Below are 14106 nucleotides of genomic sequence, written 5' to 3' on the forward strand. Positions count from 1 at the left end.
CCAGGACCCTGGAGGCAACCATAGAAAATGGATCCTCCAGTGCGATTCCACTTCACTCGGCAGAAGGGCTGTGTTGTCATTACATCATTCCATGTCAACTTGAAGCTACATAAAACTGTAGGGGTGGTAGTCAACCTGTCAGTCAGGTTCTAGCCTGATGGTGCCTCCTTGTGGGGGTGGCATCTCATAAGGAGGATCCTGGGGAACCCCACCACCAATACACACACACACACACACACACACACATTTCACTACCTTCGCCTTCCTGCTCGGCTGACCTTGGTTGCTGCCAGAGCCTGTAATGCTGCCCGGCTGCCATTGGAGCCACATGACTTTGCACCCACTGGCCTGTGAGTTTCCTGGCTCTGCATCATTGTGTATGGCTGCATGAGTCTGAAGAGGGACTTGTTGACTAGGATCAGATTTATGGACCTGAGTTGGACTAAGCTGAGATGTTTTCTTGATGTATAACGACTTCTCAATATAAAGCTTTCTCTTCTATGTCTATGAGTGTCACTGGATTTGTTTCTCTAGTCAACCTGGCCTAACCCAGACTGCCTACAGCAGAGCCCTGGCAGGGCCACCAGGGTGACAGCTGCAGCAATGGCCATGTGAGGCAGTCCATCCTATAGGCATCTTTCTAGGCAATGACAGCTTCCCCACTGCACAGCCCACATCCCATGGGAGGTGAGGAGCAGCTGCTCATCCACAAAAGAACTTTGATGTCCACATCAATTCTCTAGCCCATGAACAGTTAGTTCACAAACAGGAAAGGAAAAAAAAGGGGGGGGAGGGGGAGACAAAGAACCAATAGGTGCGTGAAAAATGTTCAATCTGTCTCATATGCAAGAAGATGAAATTAAAGCCACAATAAGTTATCAGTTGGTAGTTGTTAAAATAGAAACACCATCCATAATATCCAATGTGCAGGAGATGCCATACGACATATGCCTTTATGTATAAAGGAGGACGTTACGATGACATCAGCAGAGAGGGAAGAGGGTGGCTGATGTGCACCAAGACCCTTCAAAATGTATAGCCTTAAGCTACATAAAGAAATCATCTAAATGTAAATAATATGTTGAAGAGGGAAGGGGTTCTCCGAGAGCTACTGAGAATAGGAAGCTACGAAATAGGAAGCAACAGCCTCAAAACGTGGAAGATTAAATGAGTAAGGGAGCATGTCGAAGGAGGAAATGTCGGGGCCAGGCCCCGGGTTTTCAAGTACCGTACATCCTCTAGTATAAGCCGACCCAAATATCCACTGAGGCACCTACTTTTACCACAAAAACTGCATAAAAATGTCCTGGAAACCTCGGCTTATCCTCGAGTGTACACAGTACTTCGTGTGCGTGGAGAGTTGGTCAATTAAGAAGACAGATAAAAGCAGAATGGATACAGTCCCATTGTGCTTTAGGGAAAATATATCGAGAGCGAATATACCATGGACTACCCGACCAATGAACAAATCACTCTTTGCAATGCATTGGATTATTTAGTAGGACTCTTTTCACCATAGCCTTGGCTGCTCCCATGAAATGATCTTCATTTTCCTGATGGGTCTGGGGAAGAAGGTGGAGGAAGATACTGATTGGATTATATGACTCAGCTGTGAGTGAATGTTAATAGGGCTCGTTGTGATTGTCATTCTGCTGGATATAAAAGGAGCCCTCTCAGGTGCAGGAAGGGGGAATTTCATTACCAGCAAGAGTTAAAAGCCAGGAGTAGAGTGTAGCCTTTGAATCCTGATGTCCCTGTGCATTGAGCCTCCTTGATTCAGAAGAGAGTTTTGACACCAGAGATGTGATCCATGAGCAGCAACGACAGAACCAGGATCCAGAGCAGAGATAGAACCATGGACTTCCCAGCTCACAGAGCATCAAAGCTGAGTGGTTTTGGGGGCGGAAGGCTGGCTTATGGAGTTGGGTGCCTCTGGGCAGTTAGTTGGGGGGATCAGAGTTTGCTGACTTGTGGAGATGGAGATAGGTGCTTTTCAGTTGAGGCGCATAGTGGGATGACATGCCCTTTGGTTATGTATTGGCAGTGCAAGTTTTGTAACATTGCCTGGACAGGGCAGAGGCCAGGTCTGAGAGAGTTCTACGGGCATGGCAGAGAAGAAAATGTCCTGCCTGCCTGTGTTAGTCTGGGTACTTTAGAGAAGCAAATCCACAGAAACTCATGTTTAAGAGAGAATTTTATAAAAAGGTTAGCCATGCATCAAGAAAACATCCCAACCCAGTGCTGCCCAAGCCCACCAGTCCAAGATTCACCCATTAACCCATATGTCCAACACCAATCCGCAAAGTCCTCCTCCATCTCACAAAACAGACACAGTGATGCCGACTGCAGGAGGAAAGCTGAGTCAGTGAATGTGTAAGCATCTCAGCGTGGGCAGGGGTCTCCACACAGGTGCTCCAGCACCCAGGTCTGCATCGGGGTAGGTCCAAGAGGCTTCTCTTTGGGGACGTGTTGCAGGAAGGCAGCCTTGCAAGCTGAAGCAGGGAACTGCTAAGGCAGCTGCACCCTAGTCAACCATCACAAAGCAAGAGACCTGAGAACTAGAAAGGTGAGGCTTACTGATCCATTTACCCCTCTGCCCTTCAACTAACCCCACATGTGTTTATTGGCCAGGTTGGCGCCATAAACTAACTACCTCACTGCACAGCTGTATCTTGAACATGTCGCCTAAATTGTAACCTGATAACCTCCCTAATAAACGTATACTTGTGAGCATCGTCTCTGAATTTTGTTCATGGCAATGAATTATGGAGCCCAGCCACAAGAGTAGATAGAGAGCCTCAGAAACCCAAAGGGGCAGTTCTCCTCTGACCTATCGGATCACTGTGAGCAGAAAGCCTCGTCTTTCTTCTGTGGAGAAGCTAGGAGAAGAAGGTGGGTTTGAACTGCTCACCTTATAGTTAGCAGCCCAAAGCAGGTTGGTAAAATGGGTCCCAGAGAAGCTACGATTACAACCCTGGCTATGTTCCTTCAAATCCCCGAGTGGTGTAAATGGTTAACCTGTCTGGCTAGTTGGTTGTGTAAGGCCACTTGGAGGAACAGAGGAAGAGAAGCCTGGCAATCTCTTTCTGAAAAAAATACAATCCATTAAAATCCAGCCAATTTCAACACCGTGGAGCATAGTGCTAGTCTTAGGCACATGGAATCATCATGAACTAGAATCAACAGCACGCCAACCGAGATTCCCTGTCCCATCATGCTGCAAAAAGAAAAGAGGAGCAGAAAATACTTTGAGATTCAAATTCAAATCTCCTTTAGTGGGTCCATTCAAGGAGAGTCTCCCTGTTGTTCATCATTCAGGCTCCATCCCGACCAACATTCCACTGGAATGTGACATTAGCTTGTCAAATGCCACACTCTTAATTGCTACATGTTATTCACATGTCTTCCAGAGTGGCTTTTAAAGACTTGTGCAGGGTTATAAATTCTGATCTATTCCCTCAGGAGGTGGCCAATCACTCTCTGTGGAGACTCAGGACATTCACGGGGCAATTGGACTTTTGCGATATTTCTGGGACCAAGTAGCTATTTTCTAAATGAGAGCTTATGTTCTCTCACATGACCTCCCAAGCGTTCCATCAACACGATACTAAAGCTTCATTTCTTGTTAGATGTCCTCAGCCTTGGTAATTACATTTTTAAAAAACTTTTGAAGTGCCATTTAGTCAATTTCAACTCGTACCCCACCCCACCCCCCAGCATGGTCCTGTAGGGTTCCCAACACGCACATCTCTATAGAAGAAGATTGTCAATCTTTCTCCTGTGGTGTGACTGGTGGGTGAAAATTGTCAACTTTGGAGTTAACAGCGATTCATTGAACCACTATGCCAAAAAACAGACAAATCAACCAACCCACTCTGATGAGTAAATTTCAACTCCTATCAATCTACATGGGAGGAGCCCTGTGATGTGGTAGTTACCTGGGGGGCTGTGGTCCGCATGGTCAGCAGTTCAAACCCACAGACCATTTGAAACCATCAGCCATTCATTGGGAGAAAGACAGGGCTTTCTGCTCCTGTAAACAGTTACAATCTGAGAAACACACAGGGGGTCCACTTTGAGTCTGCATAGACAGCTATGGTAGTGAGTGAGATCAATCTACCTACAGGGTTCTTTGAGACTGTCAATCTTTACGAAGTACACAACCTCTCCTTTCTCCTACAAAACAGTTGAAGTATTTGAAATACCGACCTTAAGGTTAACAGTGCAACACCTAACCCATAGCACCCCCCAGGCCTCTTTTTTATCATAATAGAAAGTGGTGATTTTAAAATACTAACTGTGGCACTATTAACCTACCAGTACTGTCTCTTTATAGAGTGACTGCTAATGGTTCATGCCTCCATACTGCACACATATAGCTTCATATCACACATGTTCCATGGTGTGCTGAATAGTGATTTCCATACACAGATGTTATTTAAGTACAAAGATATTCTCAAGGATGTTGACCTAAAAGCCTTGGTTCTAGTATATGTACTACAGGGCTTGGTAATTTTTCTTCATTTCGTGTCAAGTTAACACCCAATGGAACCTCATGCATGCGAGACTATAAATGCCTTCCAAGAAATATTAAATCTGGAAAGAAGGAATTTTAAAAATCACATATTACCACCACGATGAAGTACACAGTGTCACTATTAAACGAGATCAGAAATTGTCCCTTGGGTTTCTAAGGATGTTTTACATCTTTTTTTTTTTTTATGTTTTACATCTTTTGACATAAAAAGGTATCATGTTGGAGTGAGGAAAATATGAGAAAAAAATGCAACCTCAGGGTTGGAGGAAGGCCAATTAACAATCTGTGATATGCAGATAACACAACTGGCTTCCTGAAAAGGAGGAGGACTCGAAGCGCTTGCTGATGAAGATTTAGGATTGTAGTCTTCAGAGTGGATGAAAAACGCAACGTCAGGAATACCAAAATCTTCACAACTGCAGCAACAGGTAACCTCACGATAAATCAAAGGTTGTCAAGGATCTCGTCTTGCTTGGATCCCCAATCAATGCTCGTGGAGGCAGCAGCCAGGAGAGCAAATGACACATCACATCGGGTTACATCTGTGGCACACAACCAGTCTAAAGTGTTGAAGACCAAGGAAGTCACATTGCAGACAAAGGTGCGCCTAGCTGAAACCACGGGCTTTTCAATCACCTCAGGCGCACGAGAAAGTCAATCTTGCATAAGGAATACTGAAGAAAACTGGATGCAGGGCAATGATGGTACTGGTGACGAAACTGGAGGTACCATGGAGTGCCAAAATAATAAACAAGTCTGTCTTGGAGATCAGTCCCTGGAAAAGGACACCCTGCTTGATAAAGTAGGGCAGTGAAATAGAAGAAGACCTTAGAAGACGTAGACTGGCTGATCGGCTGCCACAATGGGCGCAAACTTAACAGCAATTGCGAGGATGGTGCACGAGGAGGCAGTCTCTTCTGTGGCCCCTTGGACCACTGAGTCTGCACTGATTCAATGGCTCCTAGCAGCCACAATCATCGGTGTGTTTTCTTTTCGGAAATGGCTGAGACTGCTGACTACCTTGGTGACCATGGTTGCGTTAAAGAAAGTCTCAGGTTAAAGAAAGTCTCAGCGTCTCAGTTTCCTGAACTGGAAAATGAAAGTCAGAGCACCTGCTTCTTCGATTTGCTACGAAGATAAAATAAAACATCAAAGAGTCTTCTTGAAAGGCAGGCACATAACAGCTGCTCGAACGTTTGTAACGATCACTTTCTTGTTGTGAACACAGATCGTGTATTTACATGTCTGACAGCGCCAGTCACCAAAGATGGCCGCTAATGGACCACACCCTCCTGGGTTCACACCCTGGGTACCTTGAAGGTGGATTGCCTGCAGGAATTGTTGTTTGAACCAACAAAACGTAGCCAATTCCTCTTACGTTTCTGTGTTTAGACTTAAAAGTTGGTCACCATTTTCAAGTCCAATGACTGTTGACTAAAATGGCCAGATAGAGGGGCCCTAAAGGCTGAAAGAAGGGTCCTGGATGAGGCAGGGGATTAAGTCTTGAGTTATTCACCAACAGATTGGGGTCAGTAATTCAGAATGAAGAGCCACTCTTCAGGAGCAAGAATGGGGCTGTCTGTTCTCAGAGAGATTTACAGTTTCAGAAACCCCATGGAGCAATTCTACTCTGCCCTATAGGCCCCCTGGGAGTCAGAACACCTTGATGGCAGTGGATTTGGAGGAGGTGGTTGGAGGCTGAAGTGTCATGGGTAGAGAGTAGTCACATGGGGGCAACCCCTAAGAAACCAGACAGAGGTGACACCATCTTGGATGTTCCATTGAGTGGAATCCCTAGAGCAGTGGTTCTCAACCTGTGGGTCGAGACCCCTTTGGGAGTTGAACAACCCCTTCATAGGGGTCGCCTAATTTATAACAGTAGCAAAATTACAGTTATGAAGTAGCAACAAAAATGATTTCATGGTTGGGGGTCACCACAACATAAGGAGCTATTAAAGGGTTGCGGCAGGAAGGTTGAGAACCACGGCCCTAGAGAATCCCACCCACAGATACCATCTGAGTGTAACTTTATGAGAGACCCCAAGCAGTTAGTTGAAGAGCCACTTGGGTGGATCCAGAGTTAATCTGCAGAGTCAGAAGAGATTACAATAAACTATTGCTCTAAACTGCTATGTTTTCAGATGGTTTCCTACAAGTCTTAGATAACTCAAGAAATATCTGCTTCTTCCACTCTCCTGTGCTCATCTTGGAGGTAGGGGTTATGTGTTGTTACCCCTGTGTGCTACCCTCTAGCAGAATAACTAGCTACAAGTAGGCACTAAATAAATGTATGTTGAATAAATTACAAATTAAATTAATATACACTGTATTTCCTTGTACAGAGTGAGACATTTCAGAAGAAAGAAGAAATATCCAAGTTATCAATGATTAGTTATGCTTGGTCCTTGTTTTTCCCCCTAGTTTGGAATGAGATCTCTCTTTTTCTCATTCTCACTCTGGATTATCTTACTAAAAGTATTTCTTCATTTGCTTTTCAATAGCTTCTATAAAGAGCCGGCTTCTGAGCATAGACCAATTATTCCCTTTCTTTCTATCAATGTAAAGATCTTCAGGCTGTGTTCACCCCAAAGCTCAATTCCTAAATCCAGCAGTTCTCCAAATGAGCATCCTGGTAAATCCAATCTTGTCTTCTGCAGGAAGCATCCATCTTTAAGTCAATAACTATGTTTCTATTGTAAACCCATTCCTTAGTGGAGTCAGGAGACATGGAGCATCCTTGGGATTGTCTGAGATAAAATGTGTAGGTGCCTTGATACCACGTTGAAAAGCATAAACTTGGACTTCCTGGGGAAGTCCAGGGGCTAAGTGTTATGAGAGGGCTGCCTTGGAAAGATGTCTTGTAGAACTTGAGGAGATTCTCTCCAATAGCTCTGTCCCTACCCTTTTTACACTAACTGGTGCATTTTCCAGCCCACTTCAGGTGCTCCTTTTGGGATGAGGAAGTGGAACATCCATTTCAGCATTCCAGGTCAGATACCAGAATGTTTTTTCTTGAACCTTCTTTTTCCTTCAGCCCCCCACATTCAGTTGGTAACCAGCACCATTATCACACCCATCATTTTTTGAACAACTATAGAAGTGTGTGTGTGTGTGTGTGTGTGTGTGTGTGTGTGTGTGTTTACCTCTTTGCCAGAGAACTTTACTAAAGCAGAGAGGAATAATAAAATGTGTTTCCATCAGAACCAAGAGTGGAGGAGAGCAGGGTGGATTCAAACCCTGTGCCCTACCTCCATTCAATTACTCCCTCAATGCAAGAACACTTTGCTCCATTAAACTGGCATTCCATAATGCTCACCTTCCTGGCACAATTGCTGAAGACATGTGTGCTTACCTCCCCATCCGATCTCTGAAGACAAATGGGTGCATAAGCAAATGTGGTGAAGAAAGCTGATGGTGCCCAGCTATCAAAAGAAAACCCTGTGCCCTAATCGCAACCTGATATTTCCTCCTCAGGGATGGCATGTCTACAGTCTCTCCTCAGGGGTCCCTACTCTCCACTTCCTCTGCCAGAGCTGTTAGCATTTCTCTCTGCGAAAGTTTATTCCACAACTTCCTAACTAAAGTCTTCTCCCCATAAAAAGACACTGTTCCAGAGTGAGCATCCTAAACCATCATGCTGACCAACTGGCCCTGTTAACGTAGATGGCAAACCACGGAGCTGTAAGACCTTAATTAGCGTTGGCTATTTTACTTCTTTGGGTTCTAATATCCGTTACACTGGCTACACCGAACTCACACGCACAATTCATGAGGAGAGGGCTTATTAAGGAAGTTAACAAGTTGTAGTGCCGGTGAGAAATGTCCAACGTTGAGTTGTTTATCAGGATGTGTTACAAAGTTGTCAAGTCTGCTAACAAATGCCCAAAGGGCATACATCCCACTGCTATAAACCTCAACCCGGAGTCAGCTTCAGCTCTGCAGATCCGCAAACTCAGCTCCCGGAAATAAGTGCCCAGAGGCCGCCCACTTTGCGAGTCAGCCTCCTTCACAAAAACACTCATCTTCATCTTCACTTGCTCCACAGGTTGGGAAGTCCATTACTCTGTCCCCACGCTGTGGCTCGTAGTCTGCTGCTGCCCTTCTGAATGGTACAGCTGTTTTCTGCATGCAGGAAATTCACTGTGCAGGGAACTGGGGTGCAGAGAACACACGCCACTCCTGGCTCTCACTGGGAATGAGATCCCTCCTCCTGCTTCTCAGAGGGCTCGCTTGATCCACAGCAGGATGGCACTTCACGGAACCCTCTTTGCAATTAGTCACAGGTGAATCCAATCAGCATCTTCCCCCACCTTCTTACCAGACTCGTGCAGGGAAAGAGTGTTTGGTGGGAGTTAGAGACTGGCTAGAAGAGTCACATCACCTGAGTCATTGCCCCTGCAGTAGCCTAGCAGACATGTCTGCCGGTGACCTAGCCCTAAAGTTCAGCTGTGCAGGACCACGAACTTTTGCCTTCTCATAGTTCCTCTGCCACCATCACTCCTCACCACCAATAGTCTGGATTTTTAGAACACTGCCTTCAAGTCGCAATCTATTCAGGGTTCCGTTTCTCAGGGAGTTTTCCTGGGCCTGCCTGTCTTGCTGTTTTCCCCCTGTACTTCAAGCGGTTTTGTTGTTGTTCGGTGCCAACAAGTCCCATCTACTCGTTGAGATCCTATGTACAATAGACAGAACCCTGCCGGGTCCCGTGCCACCCTCACAGGGGTTATTACGTTCGAGCCCATTGCTGCAGCCACTGCGTCAATCCATCTCATTAAGGACCTTCCTCTTGCTCAAGGATTCCCTACTCTGCCTACCCTACCAAGCATCATGTTCTTCTTCAGGGACTAGTCCCTCTTGAGAACATGCTCAGCGTCTTCTCCTCCTCTTCTTCATCCTCCTCCGCCCAGTTCTCCTCCTCCTCCTTTTAGCTAAGCAAAAGCAAGAGCTTTGTTTAAACAGAAATAATCCATGCTTCCAAAGTGAAGAGGGTCCCCCTGCAGATGGGAGAAGGACCGCACCATCCTCCCTTGTAAAAAGCCCGCTGGCCAGGCCTCTGCCAGACAGATTCCTCTGTTCTTCTGGCCACCCATGGTACTTGAAATCATCTTCACCGGCATCGTAATTCAGGAGCATCCGTTCTTCTTCCGTCTTCCTTCTAAATGATCCATCTTTCACATGCATATGAAGCCCAGGAAAAGATCACTGCACACTTTCTTCTTCGAAATGACTCAGGGTCATCACTTCTGGGGTGTCACCAGCCTCTCTCTGACCAATCAGCCGGGTCCTTTTATGATTTGAAGTTTCACTCCACATTTTCCCTCGTTCACGAAGGAGCGTTCCATGTGCCCTTCATTTTCGGCATCAAATTAGAAGCGTAGACATCGCTAAGAGTGAACGGAAGGTGAAATGGATTTTGGGAATTAGCACTGTAAGGTAGAAGTACAAATCTGTTTGGGGATCAGGAGAGACAGAGTTGAACAGAGACACGTAGAAGGGTCGATGCACTGCAGGTAAACGTCAGAGGTTTACCACGACGTGTGGCAGCAATTTGTACAGGTGCAAGGTTTTCTTCTGTAGCTGTGCAGGGGTGGGGCTGGTGAAGGCCAAGAGTGACGCTGGTCAAGGGAGGGCTCCGTTGGGTTTTGTGTAATGACACTGTCCAGAGAACACTTCTCAAGCCTCTGCAAGGAATGGAAGTCAGAGGACTCCTCGGTGCTTGTTTGTTTAGCACCTGATGCGTGCCAGGCACTGTGTTGGGGTATGAGATGTTGATGGAAGCTCAACCAGCATCTGACTGGAGCAGGGCCGTGGCCTGTGTGCCCGTGGGATGCGCATCACTGTTGAGATTACTGCATCTGAGCTTCCCTGCTGACTCCGCGCCTTAGCAGCCCATGGCCACCACCCTCACTCACCTACGAATTGATTGTCATCGTGTTTATCTCATAGTAAGAGAGGAGTGAGGCTGCCTGGTCAGGCAGTGGTTAAGAGTTGGGTTGATAACCCACAGGTTCATGGTTCAAGTCCACTGAGCTTCGCCAGGAGAGAAAGACATGGCTGTTTGCTCCCATAAATGAGGCTCCACCATGAAGCAGCTCTGCCCTGTTTATAAGTCAGAATTGACTAGACAACACTGGGTTTGTTTTGTTGATTGTAAGTCCTAAAGCAATCACCAGAGGGTGAAATCAGCAGACTCAGCTACTGCTTGAAAGACTGGAGGTTCAAGAGATACAGAAGCACCCTAGAAGAAAGGACTGGGGGCCGACTGACTCCGAAGAATTCCATGAAGCCCAACCCTATGCTGACACACACAGGGGTGTCAGGAGTTAGAATTTAGACCAAGGCAACTTTTCTTGTTTTGTTTCTTTGAAAAGCTACTGACCATACAGAAGAACTGCTGGAGCTTTCTGATAAGCTATTTAAAATGAGAGGGTAAAGTCAAAACTCAACACTCTCTGTATAGAGCTTGAGACACAGGGCTATATCTCGTTTCTACTCATCACGATCATTATCAGATCTGATGCCGTGGGCTGCACTGGTGCAGCCCTATTTAGAGCCCTCTGATCAAGTTACTAGGAGCCCTGGTGGCATAGTAGTTGCGCATCAAGCTGCTACCTGCAAGGTCAGCAGTTGGAAACCACCAGCCACTCTGCAGGACGTAGATGAGCCTTTCCATTCTGGCAAATAGTTAGTCTTAAAAGCTCACAGAGGCAGTCCCACTCTGTCCTATAGGGTTGCTACCAATCAGAATGGACTCGCTGGCCCTGAGTTTGTTTTCTGTGGGATTTTATTTTTATCTTTTAGTCCAAGTTACTGCGTTGCGCCGTGATGGGTTTGCTGATGCTGGTGTAGGCCTCGCCCGAGTCAAAGATGGTGAACGGTCAGGATGGTCAATTAGCCGAGCCTTACTGCAGACCACACAAACAGCCGCCCAGGATTTCAATGCTGTCTGCTTTGCTACCGAATCAGTCACCATGACCTCCCCCAGCTGCTCTGACATTCCATTCTCAAGGCCTGAAGTATGCTCCACGGCCAAGCTTCGTGTTTACAAAGTGTAGAGAATTCCCAGTACATACATGGAATGCAAATACACAGTACCGGAGCTTCCCGTTTAGGGATTTGAAAGGCAGAGTCTTAGGTTTGGGGCAAGACGAGTGCCGCAAGGGAGACGGAGAAGGAGCAGAACATGGAAGAGGGGACAGAGTGATGAGAGCAGAGGACGCAGAGAAGCCACCTCTGGAAGCAACACCTGTGGTCCAACAACAATGCAACAGTCGCCCCTCGGGACCTCTGGAGAACTGGCATAGGCCGGCGTTACCCTTGCCAGTGAATAGATAAGCGACACTGAGGCCCACCGAGATTGCCACGGACGTGGAAGGGGCAAAACTCGTGGAGTCCCATTGTTCTAAGACCCTTGCTCCATTCTCAGAACCAGCCCTTCCACAAGGTTGGCAATCCAAGTCATTTAGTATACAGGGAGAGATCTTCTGAGGCCTGGGGAGGCTGATTTGCATAATTCATTTTTAGAACATTAATTAGCCGGGATGTGTAATAGTTCTTGTGCCAATTTGTGTTTCAATTTCAAATGCAAATACAAATTAGCAAATGTTATTCCGGTGACACCGTAAGGATGCAACATTTGCTGCTTGTCGTGAGTATTAATCTTTACATTTCTGAACGAGTGCTGAGAACAGCAGTCATGTTCTCTAATTTGCAGGCTTTGGGGGGGCGGGGGCGGGGGGGCTAGTCTGATTGGAGGATGAGAGGCAATTCTCATTGGGGGGTGGAGGAAAGAGCATGCTGGCCATTCATCATCCATTCATTCTTCCATTGAATAGTTTTGAGGGCCTACTAAGTGTCAGATGCCATGATAGGAAACAGGGATAGTATCAGGGAGCTCAGTATATTTCAAAAACAGCATATTAGCCCCCAAAGAGTTACTCAGCTGAAATCTTTATGGGAACTGCTAGTCAAGTCTTTTCTCCCCAGAGCCGTTGGTAGATCAGCACCCAAGCACTTAGCCATTGATTGCATCCCCACAGCTGGGACATCTTCCAGGACAGTCCTACTCTGCCCTGTGGAGGTACTAGGAATCCCAATTGACTTGATGACACCTAAGCAGGGGTCTTCAAACTTTTTAAACAGGGGGCCAGTTCACTGTCCCTCAGATTGTTGGAGGGCCGGACTATAGTTTAAAAAAAAACTGTGAGCAAATTCCTATGCACACTGGACAAGTCCGCTGCTAAGCAGGACAGGCAGCGGTGGCAAAAACACCCGGCGGGCTGGATAAATGTCCTCAGCAGGCTGCATGTGGCCCGTGGGCTGTAATTTGAGGACCCCTGCCTAAGAGCAACAACAAAGTTGCAATCCTTGAGTAGTGCACATGGTTTGCACTTGACTGCTAAGTTTGGACTTGGATCCCATGAGGTGGTCGTGTGGAAGAAAAGACCTGGAAACCTGTTTCACGACCAGTACAGCCAAGAATGCCTTCTGTTCTTCCATGTGACCTGTGAAATTACCACGAGTCAGAATGGACTCTCCAGTAATAACAACAATGTGAGTTATTAGTGATGGGGACTCGGGGAAGCCAAGTAGTCTCTTACGCATTGATTCTAAGGTGGATGTGAGAAATTTGAAAGCTCAATAAACTCATTGCTGTCAAATCAATTCCGACTCCTGGTGACCCTAAAGGACAGAGCGGAACTGCTCATAGCATTTCTAAGGCTGTAAAGAGTTACAGAGTCTGACGGCCACTTCTTTCCCCGATGGAACTGCTGGTGGATTCTAATTGTCAAGCACCTGGTGTGCAGCCAGGTTCTTATCTACTGCACCACCAGGGTTCCCACAGGACACAGAGACACAGGCAGTTCTACTGGAATGTCCAACGTCATTGCAACTTGTAGTTAAATGCTTGTTGTATTGTATTCAAAATTCATATTAACAAACTTGCTATTTTGAGATGCACAGTAAAACATTATAAAAATATTTTTTTAAAACAGCGTATTAAACTGTAAGAATAGAATCTGGCTTTATTCTGTGGTTTTTTTTAATCATTTTATTGGGGGCTCGTACAACTCTTATCACAATCCATACATCCATCTATTGTGTCAAGCACATTTGTACATTTGTTGCCATCATTTTTCCCAAAACATTTGCTTTCTATTTGAGCCATTGGTATCAGCTGCTCATTTTTTCCCCTCCCTCCCTGTTCCCCCCTCCCTCATGAACCCTTGATAATTTGTAAATTATCATTATTTTGTCATATATTACCCAGTCGATCCCCCAGGGAGGAGGTTGTATGTAGACCCTTGTAATCAGTTCCCACTTTCCATCCCACCATCCCTCCCGCTCCTGGTATCGCCATTCTCACCACTGGTCCTGAAGGGATCATCTGTCCTGGATTCCCTGTGTTTCCAGTTCCTATCTGTACCAGTGTACATCCTCTGGTCTAGCCAGATTTGTAAGGTAGAATTGGGATCATGATAGTGGGTGGGAAGGAAGCATTTAAGAACTAGAGGAAAGTTGTATGTTTCACTGTTGCTACACTGCACCCTGACTGACCCGCCTCCTCC

This window comes from Echinops telfairi, unplaced genomic scaffold, assembly GCF_000313985.2.
Source record: "Echinops telfairi isolate 266 unplaced genomic scaffold, ASM31398v2 ScPeMD7_9;HRSCAF=40, whole genome shotgun sequence".
In the NCBI taxonomy this organism is placed as follows: Eukaryota; Metazoa; Chordata; class Mammalia; order Afrosoricida; family Tenrecidae; genus Echinops; species Echinops telfairi.